The 16738-nt window shown below is 43.7% G+C and overlaps 1 protein-coding gene across 5 annotated transcripts in view; it reads left to right on the top strand.

Moving 5' to 3' along the window:
* Positions 1–453: 453 nt before the first annotated feature.
* Positions 454–16738, top strand: part of SNRPN (small nuclear ribonucleoprotein polypeptide N) — a 107068-nt gene continuing 90783 nt past the window's right edge. For all 5 annotated transcript variants that reach the window (XM_078375760.1, XM_078375763.1, XM_078375758.1 and 2 more), the window contains exon 1: positions 454–606. The gene's annotated coding sequence lies outside the window, so the exon portion shown is untranslated. The remainder of the gene's footprint in view (positions 607–16738) is intronic.

Raw genomic sequence — 16738 nt, 5'->3', positions numbered from 1 at the left:
TTAATTTAACATAAGAATTTTCTCTCTAGGGCCTTCTCTTAACCCAGTGTGCTACTGTATAAGGAAGAAAAAGCAAAAACCTGTATGCCTTGCACCTACGCCAATATTCTCAGTTGTGCCTTGAATAAAGAGGAGAATTTAGAATTCAATATTACTGTTGACACTTATGTCTTCAATGTCCTTGTGAATCTTAGGCAACCCCCCCAACATAATTTCCTGCTTTATTTGCTTAGTCCATTCTCAATAGATTTTATGAGATGTCAACACCCCTCATTAGGATTCCCTCGTTCTGAAGCCTTTGGGATTTTCTACCCACCCAGCAACCACCAGAGGTGGCAGAAACCCCTGCAGACGTCTCTCTTGCGCAAGCGCAGTTGCCCCAGGAATGCGGTCCTCCTGCTGCAGAGCACGCCCACCAAAGGCGGGGCTGCAGCCACTGCAGCTGAGCTCAGAGCCTTCTGTGGGGTCTGCAGTGGCAAGGCCAGCTGCTCCCTGGCTGCCCTCTGGAGCTGTATGAGGAATGCGGTTCTTTTGCATAAGAAAGGCTTTTCTCTCCAGTCATTCTGCTTGCTGGTCGAGAACCCTTAACAGCTTCAGGCTTTCCTGGTAATATTCATTCTTGCTTTTGTGTTTTTAAGGCCCATATTACCTTTAACACTTATATGTAGTTTTCTTTTTTATAATTTCACATAAACATCATCTAAAACCAAATTCCGTATTAACGCCTTTCGTTTTTATATTTTAAAATACATTCATAATTATTTCTTCATAATATCTTTTCAGTTATTTTCATCTTTTCCATTATCATTCTTTACTTGTGGAATGGAAATATTACTTTTATGAGGAAAAGCAGACGTTACGTGCTTTTTAGTGTTGTCGAGAAATTTCCTATGAAACATCTCTGGTTGAAAAGGAGAGGAACAAGATTTTCTATGAGGCACAAGATCAAATATGCTCAGAATTGCATGCTTTAGTAAAGGCTGTGATTATTTTCGTTATATGGTATAGCTTGTTTTAATCATAAAAGATGGAAAAAGAATTAATTTATGTAGACAGAACACCGCGACTCCCATTCGAAATGTAGAGGCGGTCACTCCGCACTGCGCAAATAGAAATGTCGTCATGTTGTTTGCTTTTCTCCTTACCCAAAAACTGTAGATATTGGCTAGAGTGTTTGATTATTTTTCTCCAACTTGATTTTCTAATTGCGTGATGTTTGCCCAGATAACCAATAATATAGATATGTATGTTTTTCTTACTCTTTGATGAGTGATTACTATTTTGTTTTGTTTTTGTTGTTGTTTCCTTTGAACTAAGAATGTCATTCAGAAAACGTTGTCATCCATATCCAGGTAGTATATAGTTGTATAATATGGTCTTGTAATAAGGAAATTGCAGCCCTTACTGATTTTCTATTATTAATTAGCATGTTTTAAGTTTTCATGCTTGTATTTGGGGATTTTCTTTTCTGTTTCTTTACTCTGTCAATAATGTAACACCTTTGTATTGGTTATCTTCTGCTTTGATGTCCATTGTTTAGGATGAACCTTTGACACTCCTCTGAAGTAGTTTGTATGTGAATCTGTAGCCACCCAAGGGATTCACCTTGCTGGCTGCCTAGACAGCCGATTTATCAAGACAGGGGAACTGTAATAGAGAAACAACAATTCAGGCAGATCTGGCTGTGCAGGAAATCATAGTTTTATTATTGCTCAAATCAGTCTTCCTGGAGCGGATCTGGGGTTTCTAAGAATAATTTGGTGGGTAGTGGGTCGGAAAATAGGGAGTGCTGATTGGTCAGGTCGGAGATGAAATCATAGGGAGTGGAAGCTGCCCTCTTGCGCTGAGTCACTTCCCTGGTTGGAGCCATACGATTAGATGAGCTAGTTTATCAATATGGGTGGTGTCAGCTGATCGATTGACTGCAGCGTCTGCAAAATATCTCAAGCACTGACTGATCTTAGGTTTCACAATAGTGATGTCATCCCCAGGAGCATTTGAGGAGATTTAGAATCCTGCAGTCTCCAGCTGCATGAATCCTAAACCGTAATTTCTAATCTTGTAGCGGATTTGCAAGTCCTACAAAGGCAAGATGGAGGGGTTTTGTTTTGGGAAATGGCTGTTACGGTCTTTGTTTTGGAAAAGGGCTGTTGCTGTCTTTGTTGAAACGCTAAACTATAAACTGAATACCTCGGGAAGTTACTGGAGCATGAACAACAGCAGCTTGGAGGTTAGAAGCAAGATGGAGTCAGTTAGGTCAGATCTCTTTCACTGTAATAAATTTCTCAGTTACAATTTTTTACAAAGGTGGTTTCAAATCAATGGCTTAGTGTCCTGGGTAGTGAAAATGGGATTCCTCAACCTAAGTTGAACATGGATTTCCTCCTGAAGAAACAATTTAGGGCTTCAGAAAGCAGGCCAGAATTGATGTAGGGCCTGTATTGTAAATTGTACAAATGCCAAGAAGATTGTATTGAAAGGCACACATTCTCTTTTTTTTTTTTTTTTTTTTTTTGAGACGGAGTTTCGCCCTTGTTACTCAGGCTGGAGTGCAATGGTGCGATCTCGGCTCACCGCAACCTCCGCCTCCTGGGTTCAGGCAATTCTCCTGCCTCAGCCTCCTGAGTAGCTGGGACTACAGTCACGTGCCACCATGGCCAGCTAATTTTTTGTATCTTTAGTAGAGACGGGGTTTCACCATGTTGACCAGGATGGTCTCGATCTCTTGACCTCGTGATCCACCCGCCTTGGCCTCCCAAAGTGCTGGGATTATAGGCGTGAGCCACCGCGCCCAGCCCCTGAGAGGAACACATTCTCTAGTGAATGAAGCATTCCTACAGGGTGAGCCTCTTGAGACTCACTAGTGGATTTCATACAAGTAATGAAATTCGCAATCAAATGGACTAAAAGCAATTCTGGGGGCATTTGTTAAAGGTGTATTAAGATTTGAGAAACCAACAAACAGCATTGATACTTTATGGATATTTATATGCCAAATTAATAGCTGTGTTACAGAAAAGGGGTCCCTATCCAGACCCCAAGGGTTCTTGATATTCAGGGTGAGTTTGCAGAGTAAAGTGAAAGCAAGATTAAGAAAGTAAAGGAAGAAAAGAATGGCTGCCCCATAGACAGAGCAGTCCTGAAGGCTGCCCGATGCCCATTTTTATGGTTGTTTACTGACTACATGCTAAACAAAGGGTGGATTATCCATGCCTCCCCTTTTTAGACCACATAGGGTAACATTCTGACATTGCCGTGGCATTTGTAAATTGTCATGGTGCTGGTGGGAGTGTAGCAGTGAGGATGACCAGAGGTCACTCTTGCCACTGTCATGGTGGTTTTGGCGGGTTTTCGTTGGCCGGTTTACTGCAACCTGTTTCATCAGCAAGATCTTTATAACCTGTATCTAGTGCCGATCTTCTGTCTCATCATGTGACTCAAAATGCCTTAACCATCTGGGAATACAGCCCAGTAGGCGTCATCCTCGTTTTACCCAGCCCCATTTAAGATGGAGTTGCTCTGGTTCACATGCCTCTGACAGATAAACATTTGTTTGCCAGGCAATGCTGCAGTCAGGGCCTCTGTATTTCAGTCCTCCATACAAAGAATGTCAAGGGCAGACCTTAATAAAAAAATAATAATAAATGAACAAACGAATTTTTAAAAATTACTCTTCATTTTCATTCTTTTGTTGTATTATGATCTGACACCATTAACTTTAATTTCCTTGTATGTGGAGAGCAACTCGATGAAAACTGGTATTTATATAGGTGAAGAAAAGAGACAAGATTCCCAAATTTGAAGGAAATTGGAGGTTTTGTGGGAAACAAACAGAGGAGATAAGGCTTACTCATTTCTACTTATTTTTAATGAGAATTGTGCCATTCATGCATAAATAGAAAGCTCCATTTAAATTACAGAAGCTCATTGATTCATGATGAGGTTACTTCCAGATAAACCCATCATAAGTTGGAAATATCAATAAAAATGCGTTGAATACACCTAACTTCCTTAAAATCTTAGCATAGCCTATCCTCCTTAAATATGATCAAAACACTTGTATTAGCCTAAGGTTTTGGAAATCATCCACACAAGGCCTATTTTATCATAAAATGTTGAATATATCATGTAATTTATTGCCTACTGTACTGAAATGGAGAAACAGAAAGACCGGATGCTCAAAATATACTTTCCATTAATGTATATTGCTTCTGTTTAATTTTAAAATTTTTAAGTTGAATCATAGGAAGTCAGGAAGCCCATGTATTATAAAGTGTAATGAGTTCACCAGCCACAGATAACAAGAAGTCATAGGAAATGCAGGTTTGGGACGAGGTGGGGTAGTTCGACCCATTATACCCGTTTCCTTCACCTCTGCTGGGCTGCCCTTCATCCTTGGGGATATTGCAGAGCGGCTGTGCACTGGAAAGGCACGGGAATCACTTGCACCTGGGAAGTGGAGGTTTCACTGAGCTGAGATCGTGCCACTGTGCTCTAGACTGGGCAACACAGTGAGACCCTATCTCAAAAACATAAATAAATAAAAGGATAATATCTCTGTGAAAGCGCAGTGATGCATGGCTTGATTATGGCAATACCTTCAAAGAAATGCATTGTGTGGTGATTTCATCGGCATGCAAACAGAGAGAGCATTACACAAACCTGGAGGTCATAGCCTACTACACTTCCAGGCTATATGGTATTTTCTCTCTTTTTTTTTTTTTTCTTTTCAGACAGTCTTGCTCTATTGCCAGGCTGGAGTGCAATGGTGCAATCCTGGCTCACTGCAACTTCTGTTTTCTGGTTTCAAGCAATTCTCCTGCCTCAGCCTCCAGAGTAGCTGGGACTATAAGCACACACCACCACGCTCGGCTAATTTTTTGTATTTTTAGTAGAGACGGTGTTTCACCATGTTGGCCAGGATGGTCTCGATCTCTTGACCTCATGATCTGCCCACCTCGGTCTCCCAAAGTGCTGGGATTACAGGCGTGAGCCACCGCGCCGGGCCGGTATTTTCTATTGCTCCTAAGTTATAAGCCTATACAGCACACATATATCCTGTATACTATAGGCAATTGTAACATAATGATAAGTAGGTGGCTCGTGCCTATAATCCCAGCACTTTAGAGGGCTGAGGTGGGTGGATCACCTGACGGTCAGGAGTTTGAGACCAGCCTCAGCAACATGGAGAAACCCCATCTCTACTAAAAATACAGAATTAGCCGGGCATGGTGGCACATACTTATAATCCTAGCTACTTGGGAGGCTGAGGCTGGAAAATAACTTGAACGCGGGAGGCAGAGGTTCAGTGAGTCAAGATCGCACCGTTGCACTCCAGCTAGGGCAACAAGAGTAAAACTCTGTCTAAAAACAAAAACAAAAAACCTCAGAGTCTGCTCGAGGCAGAAAAAAATAGGGGAAAAAAAACCATACAACCTATTTAAACATAGACAACGCAAAATGTGGTATAAAACAATAAATATTTTTCAGTTGTATAGGGCATTTCACATGCATGGAGCTTGTAGGACTGGAAGTTCTGGGCGAGTCTCTAAGTGGTGAGAGAGTGTGAAGACCTAGGACATTAACGTACACTAATGTACATTTTTGAAACACTTTAAATCAAGGCTACACTTAATTTCTTAAAATAGAAAGTAATTGCGATATGACTTCGTGACAGCTCTGAAATCTCTAGGTCAAAGGAAGTTCAGCTCTATTATAATCTTCTGAGCGTACCCTCCTATATGTGTCTTTCCTTGACAGAATAAAATATCATTTTCAGGGGCATGACTAATCAACATATAAAAGCCTATGTAATATTTATTTTAAAAGCCCTTACATAGTTATAAAAGCATAAGTTTTAGTCACGTAAAAATATAAACAATCTTGAAATTAATTCATAGGTGAATTAATAGATATCTCGAAATTGTGGTTATTATAGTGGTAACCCAAACTTTAATGCAGAATCCTGTATCTCTTCATCACACTGTGGCATAAAGAATGATGGTAATAAAACATTTCTTAAAGAGGCTGCAGCATTTTCTGTGCGATTTGCACCATTCCTGTTCACACCTGTTCTGCAAGTGTTGAAGCAGGTGATCCTACCAGAAAATGACGGCAGATTTCAGCACAAGTTGATGCAGACAATTAAAAGCATGTAATGGGTTTCCGGGCGCGGTGGCTCACGCCTGTAATCCCAGCACTTTGGGAGGCCGAGGCGGGTGGATCACGAGGTCAAGAGATCGAGACCATCCTTGTCAACATGGTGAAACCCCATGTCTACTAAAAATACAAAAAATTAGCTGGGCATGGTGGCGCGTGCCTGTAATCCCAGCTACTCAGGAGGCCGAGGCAGGAGAATTGCCTGAACCCAGGAGGCGGAGGTTGTGGTGAGCTGAAATCACGCTATTGCACTCCAGCCTGGGTAACAAGAGCAAAACTCCATCTCAAAAAAAAAAAAAAGCATGTAATGGGCCAGTCATGGTGGTTCCCCCTGTAATTGAAGCACTTTGGGAGGCTAAGGTGGACAGATCACGAGGTAAGGAGTTCAAGATCAACCTGACCAACATGGTGAAAACCCGTCTATACTAAAAATACTGAAATTAGCTGGGTATGGTGGCACAAGCGTATAATCTCAGCTACTCAGGAGGCTGAGGCAGGAGAATCACTTGAAACCAGAAGGCAGAGGTTGCAGTGAGCCAAGATCATGCCACTGCACTCCAGCCAAGGCAACAGAGAGAGACCCTAGCACAAAAAAAAAAGAAAGAAAGAAAAGAAAAGAGAAGGATATCATGACTGCAACTAGGCTAACAGCTAGTGTGATAAAATTTGGAAAAGAAAAGAATAAAACTGATGAAATAAGAAAATAAAGTTGGAAATATTTATCAAGGGAGCCATATTAATGTAGGTGAATTATAGAGGACAAAATACTTTTCCTGGGTCTGTGAGCACAAAACTGTCAGGAGGAACAGAAGAGGTTGTAGTAGAACCAGCATGGCCCAAGAGAGGGGCTCTGCAGTGCACTGAGGATGGGGAGGCTGGAGACATGGCTGGGCAGAGTCAGGGCTCACATCCTGACCTGAGAACAGACCAGAGTACCAAAAACAAGTTCACCTTCAAGTACAAACACTCTTCAGACAAAAGGAGAGACGAAGGTGATGCAGAGGCTGCTCCCTGAGACTGCATTCTGTGGGGAGAAAATCAATTTGAATGCCTTTTCTTCTTTTAAGAGTTACCCAGAGTCCATGAGATCTACTGATAAGGAAGGCAGTTGGAACAAGTGAGGGTAGTCCTTGTTTGATGGGAAGGAGCAGTAGCATTACCAGGAAGGGTTGGTGCTGGGGAGGGGCAAGGGTTAGGAAGGGCAGAGAAGTTTCTGTCCCCTCAGCCATCTTGCAGATGTAGGTTGGATCACTGGATGGCAAATTCAAAGTTGGTGGCTCATGGCCACCTGGCATCACAGGGTGAGAGCCACCTCACATGGCCACCTGGCATCACAGGGTGAGAGCCACCTCACATGGCCACCTGACATCACAGGGTGAGAGCCACCTCACAGGGCCACCTGGCATCACAGGGTGAGAGCCACCTCACATGCCCACCTGGCATCACAGGGTGAGAGCCACCTCACACGGCCACCTGACATCACAGGGTGAGAGCCACCTCACACGGCCACCTGGCATCACAGGGTGAGAGCCACCTCACACGGCCACCTGACATCACGGGGTGAGAGCCACCTCACATGGCCACCTGGCATCACGGGGTGAGAGCCACCTCACAGGAAACTGCAGATGAGGGGAGTTTGCAGCTGCACAGAATGAACAACCCAGGTAAATTCCAGTAAGGGTTGGCAGGGGGCTGCAGAGGTGGCTGCAGTGATGGTGGTGGGCAGTGTGCAGCCTTTTAGAGCTTTTTCTCCATGGACATACACGTGTGCACCAAACTGTGTTTGCATGTCCTCTTCCGTGTTCTGACATTCTTACAGAATCCTCATCACTTTCTCATGGTTCTGAGACCATAAGATGGATTTTCACTTCTTTCTACCACGTGTATCCTTTCCTGTGTACCTAGCAAAATTCACCCACATTCCCTATGGGTGGATTATTCCTGGCTACCGTATTTTCCACTTTAGTAGCTAAATGAATTGCCCTGCTTGGTCTGCCTTTGGTTAATCATTCCTGAAGATTCATGTCTCCTCATCTCAGGGGGAGCCAGCCCTGCACATTGATGAGCAGGAGTTCAGTTTAGGGTGTTGTGTTTCCCTAGTTAACTTGGACACATCTGTGTTCTGGAAATGATTGAACTCTATATTCCTTTGAAAATTCCTTTTCCTTTATCTTTTATCTTTCACTTTATTTACAGTAGTTTCTCTTTTCTCCTGTTTACTGTGCATTCAGTTTGCTAGATTTACCTTTTAAGCTTCCTAAGGAGGAAATTTAGGTGATTGATTTTCAGATGTTTTCTTTTTTGTGTGTGTGAGGCTAGGTTTTGCTCATGTCACCCAGCTGGAGTACAATGGCATGATCTGGGCTCACTGCAACCTGCACCTCCTGGATTCAAGCCATTCTCCTGGCTCAGCCTCCCTAGTAGCTGGGATTACAGACTCCCGCCACCATGCCCGGCTAATTTTTGTGTGTTTAGTAGAGACAGCGTTCCACCATGTTGGACAGGCTGGTCCAACTCCAGACCTCAGGTGATCCGCCCAGCTAAGCCTCCCAAAATGTTGTGATTACAGGTGTGAGCCACTGCACCAGCCGATGTTTTTATTTTTAATAGATGCATATTCCCCCTCTACTCCCTTACTGCATGCTCCAAATTCTGATAAAAATCATTTAAATTGAATGTAGTTCAACATATTGTTTAATTTTCTCTTAAGATTTCTTGCATTATGTGTTGCTAAACGGGGGTTAGTTAATCTCCATGTATTTTGATGTTTACCAGGTATCTGCCTTTGATGATTATCAGCTTAATTTTATTGTGGTTTTAGGGCATATATTTATTAGTATAAAAATCATGAGATCTATAAATTTGGAAAGAAAAAGAGCTACAAATATTCTTGAAGGCGGCCCTACGGCATGTATACTGCACAAACATGCATGTTCACCTTGATGTGGAGACAACATTTTCTCTCTTTTTTTTTTTTTTTTTTTTGAGATGGAGTCTTGCTCGGTCCCCCACGTTGGAGTACCATGGCGCCATCTTGGCTCACTGCAACCTCTGCCTCCTGGGTTCAAGTGATTCACCTGCCTCAGCTTCCCAAACAACTGGGATTACAGGCACCTGCCAGATACCAAGCACAGCTTATATTTGTATTTTTAGTAGAGAAGATGTTCGCCATGTTGGCCAGGCTGGTCTTGAACTCCTGACCTCAGGTAATCCGCCCACCTTGGCCTCCCAAAGTGCTGTGATAACAGGCCTGAGCCACTGCACCCGGCCAAGACTTAGCATTTAAATGTATTACAGTTAGGCCCTACAGACAAAAGCCCTTTTCAGCACACAAAGGCAGGCACGTACACAATCTCCGTAAGCCAGTCAGACCCAGTCCATGGTTGGTGGGCTCTTATCAGGGGAAAGTTACTAATATCAGTCTCCTGTGCAATCAAGGCTACAATTATGGCTGTTGGAACAGGGGCTGGAGTCAGCATCTGGCGGTGGATGAGCTACAAATTGTGTTAAGATTGCTTATCTGGAAGTCATTACTTGCTTAGCTGCTAGAGAAAAAGATAAACCTGTCAGTTTCAATTAGAACATAGTTTATTCTTCAAGTGCAGGGGTGAGTGACTTAACCCTTGCCTGGCGTGGCCTTAGGTCTCTTTATAATTTGATATCTTATCGCCACCAAGATGAGTCCATTCTTCATTCTTTTGACCTTTTAACATCGATGCTGGTCAGTTGTCGTGTCTAAACTGCAAAGGAGACACTTGACAACGAGGCATGTCCCGCTTCCTCTCTGATCATTGCCGGAAGCTCAGCTGTGACGGTTTCCCTAGTGTTCTCTCTGTTGAGTCAGTTGAGGGGCTTAGGGTTTTGATTTTAATTCTCACAGAATTAAAGTGTTAAAGTCACTGACCGTAATTAGTGGATTCATCTCTGTTTCCTTTTTTTAACAGTTTCTGCGTCAGAGTTTTATGTTGTGGTACTACATGTTACAATCATCTCATGTTCCTGGATAAGTGGCCCCATTATGATGTAATGCTCTTCTGTTTCCCTGATAATTTCCTGACGTTATAGTCAGCTTTTTCTGACATTAATACAGCCAGTCCTGCTTCTTCTATTTGCTTGCTATATTTTGTTCCATCTATTTACTTTTAGTTAATATGTATCTCCATTTTTATTAATTAACAGATAAAATGAGATATATATATATACTATGTATGCCATCAGGTCTGAGTAAGAATGAGCGAAATCCAGCTAATTAACATGGGTGTTACCTCACATAGTTATCATTTTTGTGCTGAGAACATTTTCTATCCACTTTTTAGCATTTTTTAAAAATAGACACAGATCTCCCTCTGCACCTAGGCTGGAGTACAGTGGTTCTATCATAGCTCACTGCAGTGTCGACCTCCTAAGCCCAAGCAATCCTCCTGCCTCAGCTTCCCAAGTAGCTGGGACTGCAGGTGCAGACCACCATGGCCAGGTAACTTTCAGCATTTAAAAAATAAGACCATATGTTACTAACTATGGAGACCATGTTGCACAGTAGATCTCTTGAAATTCTTCCTCCTTTCTGACTGAAATTTCATATTCCTCCGCAAACATCTGCCCAACCCCACCCCAACCCAGGTTATGGGAACGACCGTTCTGCACTCACTTGTATGGAATCACGTTTTTTAGATTTCGCGTGAGTAAGATCATGACGCATTTGTCTTTTTGTGCCTGACATTTGAGTTAACACAATGTGCTCTTCCTTTCTTACATTTGTTTCCTTCCCATTATGGTTTTAATATAAAATTGTATATGATCCAATCTATTCTTCTTAGTATATCGGTTACGTTTTCCTTTGATTTAAAAATATCATTATGGTTGTCATATGAAGTAAAACCTTTTCCGTATTTTAGTTGACGTAACAGATAACAGTTTACTGACAACAAAAATTGTAACCACTTATTTGATGAGGTATTCTTATGTTTACAGTTTGAGTGTGTGCATGTATGTGTGTGTGTGTGCATGAGTGCTCACATATAAACGCAATAAATCAATAGTACGAATTACCGAAGGTACAAATTAGGGTTGTTTTCTTATTATAAGCAACTCACACTCCTTGTGAACTGATAGATTCTTATTTGAAACGGAGTTTGAGTTAATTGTAAATTTAAGGACTGGCTATTGGATTAAGGTCCTCCATTCCTTGATGGCTCTTTTCCAGAGGCTGCATTCAGCTCCTTCCCATGTTGGCTTCCCCCACATGGCAGAATGCTCCATGAAAGCTACAAAGGGAAAGGTTTGCTAGCAAGACAGAAAGAACCATTTTACATAGCATAATTAGCCACGTGACATACCTTCAGCGGTGCACTATTCTCCTGTGTCAGAATAAGTCAAGCTTCCTGCTCACACTTACAGGGAGAAGATTAGAATGCAGGGTTGTGTTGATCAGCAGGTGGGATTCAATAGGGGCCACTTTAGGGTCTGCCTGCTCTGACAGATCTTTTCCAACCTGCAACAGTTTCTGAGTGTTTGATTATTTTGTATAAGCTGAACTCATTTGAAAAGTAACCATTAGATATTTTCTTTTCTTTTTTTTTGAGACGGAGTTTCACTCTCGTTACCCATGCTGGAGTGCAATGGCGTGATCTGGGCTCACCGCAACCTCCGCCTTCAGGCAATTCTCCTGCCTCAGCCTCCTGAGTTGCTGGGATTACAGGCACGCGCTACCATGCCCAGCTAATTTTTTTGTATTTTTAGTAGAGATGGGGTTTCACCATGTTGACCAGGATGGTCTCAATCTCTTGACCTCGTGATCCACCCATCTGAGCCTCCTAAAGTGCTGGTATTACAGACTTGAGCCAACGTGCCCGGCTTAGGTATTTTCTAGAATGTCCCACAAGATGAATTTGTGTTTTGCGTCTCATGATTACAACAGAGACATACTTTAATTTAGACACATTTATCTGAGTGTTAAAAACTGAACAGGCAAGGCGCCGTGGCTCACGCCTGTAATCCCAGTACTCACAAGGTCAGAAGTTCAAGAACAACTTCACCAACATGTTGAAACCCCATCTGTACTAAAAATACTAAATTTGCCAGGTGTGGTGGTGAACACCTGGAATCCAAGCTGCTTGGGAGGCTGAGGCAGGAGAGTCACTTGAACCCAGGAGTCAGAGGTTGCAGTGAGCCCTGATCACACCAATGCACTCCAACCTGGGCAACAGAGCTAGACACTCTCTCTCTATAAGAAAGAAAGGAAAGGATGTCATGGCTACCAGTAGGCTTAGAGCTATTGTGATAAAATTTGGAGAAAAAAGGAACGAATAAAAATGATGACATATGACAATAAAGTTGGAAATATTTATCAAGGGGGCCATAGTATTGTAGGTGAATTTTAGAAAACAAAATACTTCTCCTAGGTCTGTGAGCACAAAACTGTCCAGAAGAACAGAAGAGGGACAGATGAGGTAGAAGCAGCATGGCCCAAGAGAGGGGCTCTGCAGTGCACTGAGAATGGGGAGGCTGGAGACATGGCTGGGCAGACTCAGGGTTCACATCCTGGTGGGAGAACTGAAGGGAGGACAAGAAGCAGGTTCATGTCAAGGACTAACCCTCTTCAGATGGAAAGAGATTGAAAGAGACATGGAGTGTGTAGGAAACTGGGCACGAATTTGGTTAGGGGAGTCACGGATTCACTAGTGAAATACAATAAAAAACAAAATCTCCTGTGTTGCTCTTTGTCCACAGCTTGTGTGGGGTTCACAGGGGAACAACATAGACAATTTCCAAATCAGATATTTAAGACAAGTGAGGAATCAGGAAAATTAACGGAAATTAACTGCAAGTACAGAGCTGCTCTTGAGAACTCAGGGGACAGGCATCAGACCTGGGATGGGATGGACAAGGGGGTCTTCCTGGAGGAGGAACATTGGAGGATATCCTGGAGGGTGAGAGGCAGGGGGTCCAGCAGACAGGGGAAGGAAAGAGAAGAGGAAACCGTGTCATGACACAGGCCAGGGCGTGAGGAAAGGACAGTGGTTTGGAAGGATGGCTGGGATGAGTACTGTGTGAAGAGGCAGGAGCAGGAAGGACACACCATGGAGGGACTGGGAGGGCAGGGATGGCAGCTCCGAAGGTGATGCAGAGGCTGCTCCCTGAGACTGCATTCTGTGGGGAGAAATTTGAATGCGTTTTCTTCTTTTAAGAGTTACCCAGAGTCCATGAGATCTACTGATAAGGAAGGCAGTTGGAACAAGTGAGGATAGTCCTTGTTTGATGGGAAGGAGCAGTAGCATTACCAGGAAGTGTTGGTGCTGGGGAGGGGCAAGGGTTAGGAAGGGCAGAGAAGTTTCTGTCCCCTCAGCCATCTTGCAGATGTAGGTTGGATCGCTGGATGGCAAATTCACAGTTGGTGGCTCATGGCCACCTGGCATCACAGGGTGAGGGCCACCTCACATGCCCACCTGGCATCACGGGGTGAGAGCCACCTCACACGGCCACCTGACATCACGGGGTGAGAGCCACCTCACTCGGGAGCCACCTCACACGGCCACCTGGCATCACGGGGTGAGAGCCACCTCACACGGCCACCTGGCATCACGGGGTGAGGCCACCTCACATGGCCACCTGGCATCACGGGGTGAGAGCCACCTCAGAGGAAACTGCAGATGAGGCGAGTTTGCAGCTGCACAGAATGAACAACCCAGGTAAATTCCAGTAAGGGTTGGCAGGGGGCTGCAGAGGTGGCTGCAGTGATGGTGGTGGGCAGTGTGCAGCCTTTTAGAGCTTTTTCTCCATGGACATACACGTGTGCACCAAACTGTGTGTGCATGTCCTCTTCCGTGTTCTGACATTCTTACAGAATCCTCATCACTTTCTCATGGTTCTGAGACCATAAGATGGATTTTCACTTCTTTCTACCACGTGTATCCTTTCCTGTGTACCTAGCAAAATTCACCCACATTCCCTATGGGTGGATTATTCCTGGCTACCGTATTTTCCACTTTAGTAGCTAAATGAATTGCCCTGCTTGGTCTGCCTTTGGTTAATTATTCCTGAAGATTCATGTCTCCTCATCCCAGGGGGAGCCAGCCCTGCAGGTTAATGAGCAGGAGTTCAGTTTAGGGTGTTGTGTTTCCCTAGTTAACTTTGGACACATCTGTGTTCTGGAAACGATTACACTCTATATTCCTTTGAAAATTCCTTTTCCTTTATCTTTTATCTTTCACTTTATTTACAATAGTTTCTCTTTTCTCCTGTTTACTGTGCATTCAGTTTGCTAGATTTACCTTTTAAGCTTCCTAAGGAGGAAATTTAGGTGATTGATTTTCAGATGTTTTCTTTTTTGTGTGTGTGAGGCTAGGTTTTGCTCATGTCACCCAGCTGGAGTACAATGGCATGATCTGGGCTCACTGCAACCTGCACCTCCTGGATTCAAGCCATTCTCCTGGCTCAGCCTCCCTAGTAGCTGGGATTACAGGCTCCCGCCACCATGCCCGGCTAATTTTTGTGTGTTTAGTAGAGACAGCGTTCCACCATGTTGGACAGGCTGGTCCAACTCCTGACCTCAGGTGATCCGCCCAGCTAAGCCTCCCAAAATGTTGTGATTATAGGTGTGAGCCACTGCACCAGGCGATGTTTTTATTTTTAACAGATGCATATTACCCCTCTATTCCCTTACTGCATGCTCCAAATTCTGATAAAATTCATTTTAATTTGAATTTAGTTTAACATATTGTTTAATTTTCTCTTAAGATTTCTTGCATTATGTGTGGTTTAAAAGTGATTTAGTAGGGCCGGGCGCGGTGGCTCAAGCCTGTAATTCCAGCACTTTAGGAGACCGAGACGGGTGGATCACGAGGTCAAGAGTTCGAGACCATCCTGGTCAACATGGTGAAATCCCGTCTCTACTAAAAATACAACAAAGTAGCTGGGCATGGTGGTGCGTGCCTGTAATCCCAGCTACTCAGGCGGCTGAGGCAGGAGAATTGCCTGAACCCAGGAGGTGGAGGTTGCGGTGAGCCGAGATCGCGCCATTGCACTCCAGCCTGGGTAACAAGAGCGAAACTCCATCTCAAAAAAAAAAAAAGTGACTTAGTTAATCTCCATGTATTCTGATGTTTACCAGCTACCTGCCTTTGATGATATCCAGCTTAATTTTATTGTGGTTTTAGGGCATATATTTATTAGTATAAAAATTATGAGATCTATAAATTTGGAAAGAAAAAGAGCTACAAATATTCTTGAAGGCGGCCCTATGGTATGTATACTGCACAAACATGCATGTTCACCTTGATGTGGAGACAATGTTTTCTCTTTTTTTTTTTTTTTGAGACGCAGTCTTATCTGTCCCGCACGTTGGAGTACCATGGTGCCATCTTGGCTCACTGCAACCTCTGCCTCCTGGGTTCAAGTGATTCACCTGCCTCAGCTTCCCAAACAACTGGGATTACAGGCACCTGCCAGATACCAAGCACAGCTTATATTTGTATTTTTAGTAGAGAAGATGTTTGCCATGTTGTCCAGGCTGGTCTTAAACTCCTGACCTCAGGTAATCCGCCCACCTTGGCCTCCCAAAGTGCTGTGATAACAGGCCTGAGCCACTGCACCCGGCCAAGACTTAGCATTTAAATGTATTACAGTTAGGCCCTACAGACAAAAGCCCTTTTCAGCACACAAAGGCAGGCACGTACACAATCCCTGTAAGCCAGTCAGACCCAGTCCATAGTTGGTGGGCTCTTATCAGGGGAAAGTTACTAATATCAGTCTCCTGTGCAATCAAGGCTACAATTATGGCTGTTGGAACAGGGGCTGGAGTCAGCATCTGGTGGTGGATGAGCTACAAATTGTGTTAAGATTGCTTATCTGGAAGTCTTTACTTGCTTAGCTGCTAGAGAAAAAGATAAACCTGTCAGTTTCAATTAGAACATAGTTTATTCTTCAAGTGCAGGGGTGAGTGACTTAACCCTTGCCTGGCGTGGCCTTAGTTCTCTTTATACTTTGATATCTTATTGCCACCAAGATGAGTCCATTCTTCATTCTTACGACCTTTTTTTTTTTTTTTGAGATGGAGTTTCACTCTCGTTACCCAGGCTGGAGTGCAATGGCGCGATCTCGGCTCACCGCAACCTCCGCCTCCTGGGTTCAGGCAATTCTCCTGCCTCAGCCTCCTGAGTAGCTGGGATTACAGGCGCGCACCACCATGCCCAGCTAATTTTTTGTATTTTTAGTAGAGACAGGGTTTCACCATGTTGGCCAGGATGGTCTCGATCTCGTGATCCACCCGCCTCGACCTCCCAAAGTGCTGGGATTACAGGCTTGAGCCACCACCCCCAGCCCCTTATGACCTTTTGACATCAATGCTGGTCAGGTGTTGTGTCTAAACTGCAAAGGTGACAGATGATAACGAGGCATGTCCCGCTTCCTCTCTGATCATAGCCGGAAGCTCAGTTTATGTATGCCTTTGGTTAATCATTCCTGAAGATTCATGTCTCCTCCTTTCAGGGGGAGCCAGCCCTGCATATTGATGAGCAGGAGTTCAGTTTAGGGTGTTATGTTTTCCTGGTTACCATCTCAAAAAAAAAAAAAAAGGTCGTAA

The sequence above is a fragment of the Callithrix jacchus genome, chromosome 6 (genome assembly GCF_049354715.1).
Source record: "Callithrix jacchus isolate 240 chromosome 6, calJac240_pri, whole genome shotgun sequence".
In the NCBI taxonomy this organism is placed as follows: Eukaryota; Metazoa; Chordata; class Mammalia; order Primates; family Cebidae; genus Callithrix; species Callithrix jacchus.
This window is presented reverse-complemented; position numbering and strand designations above follow the sequence as displayed.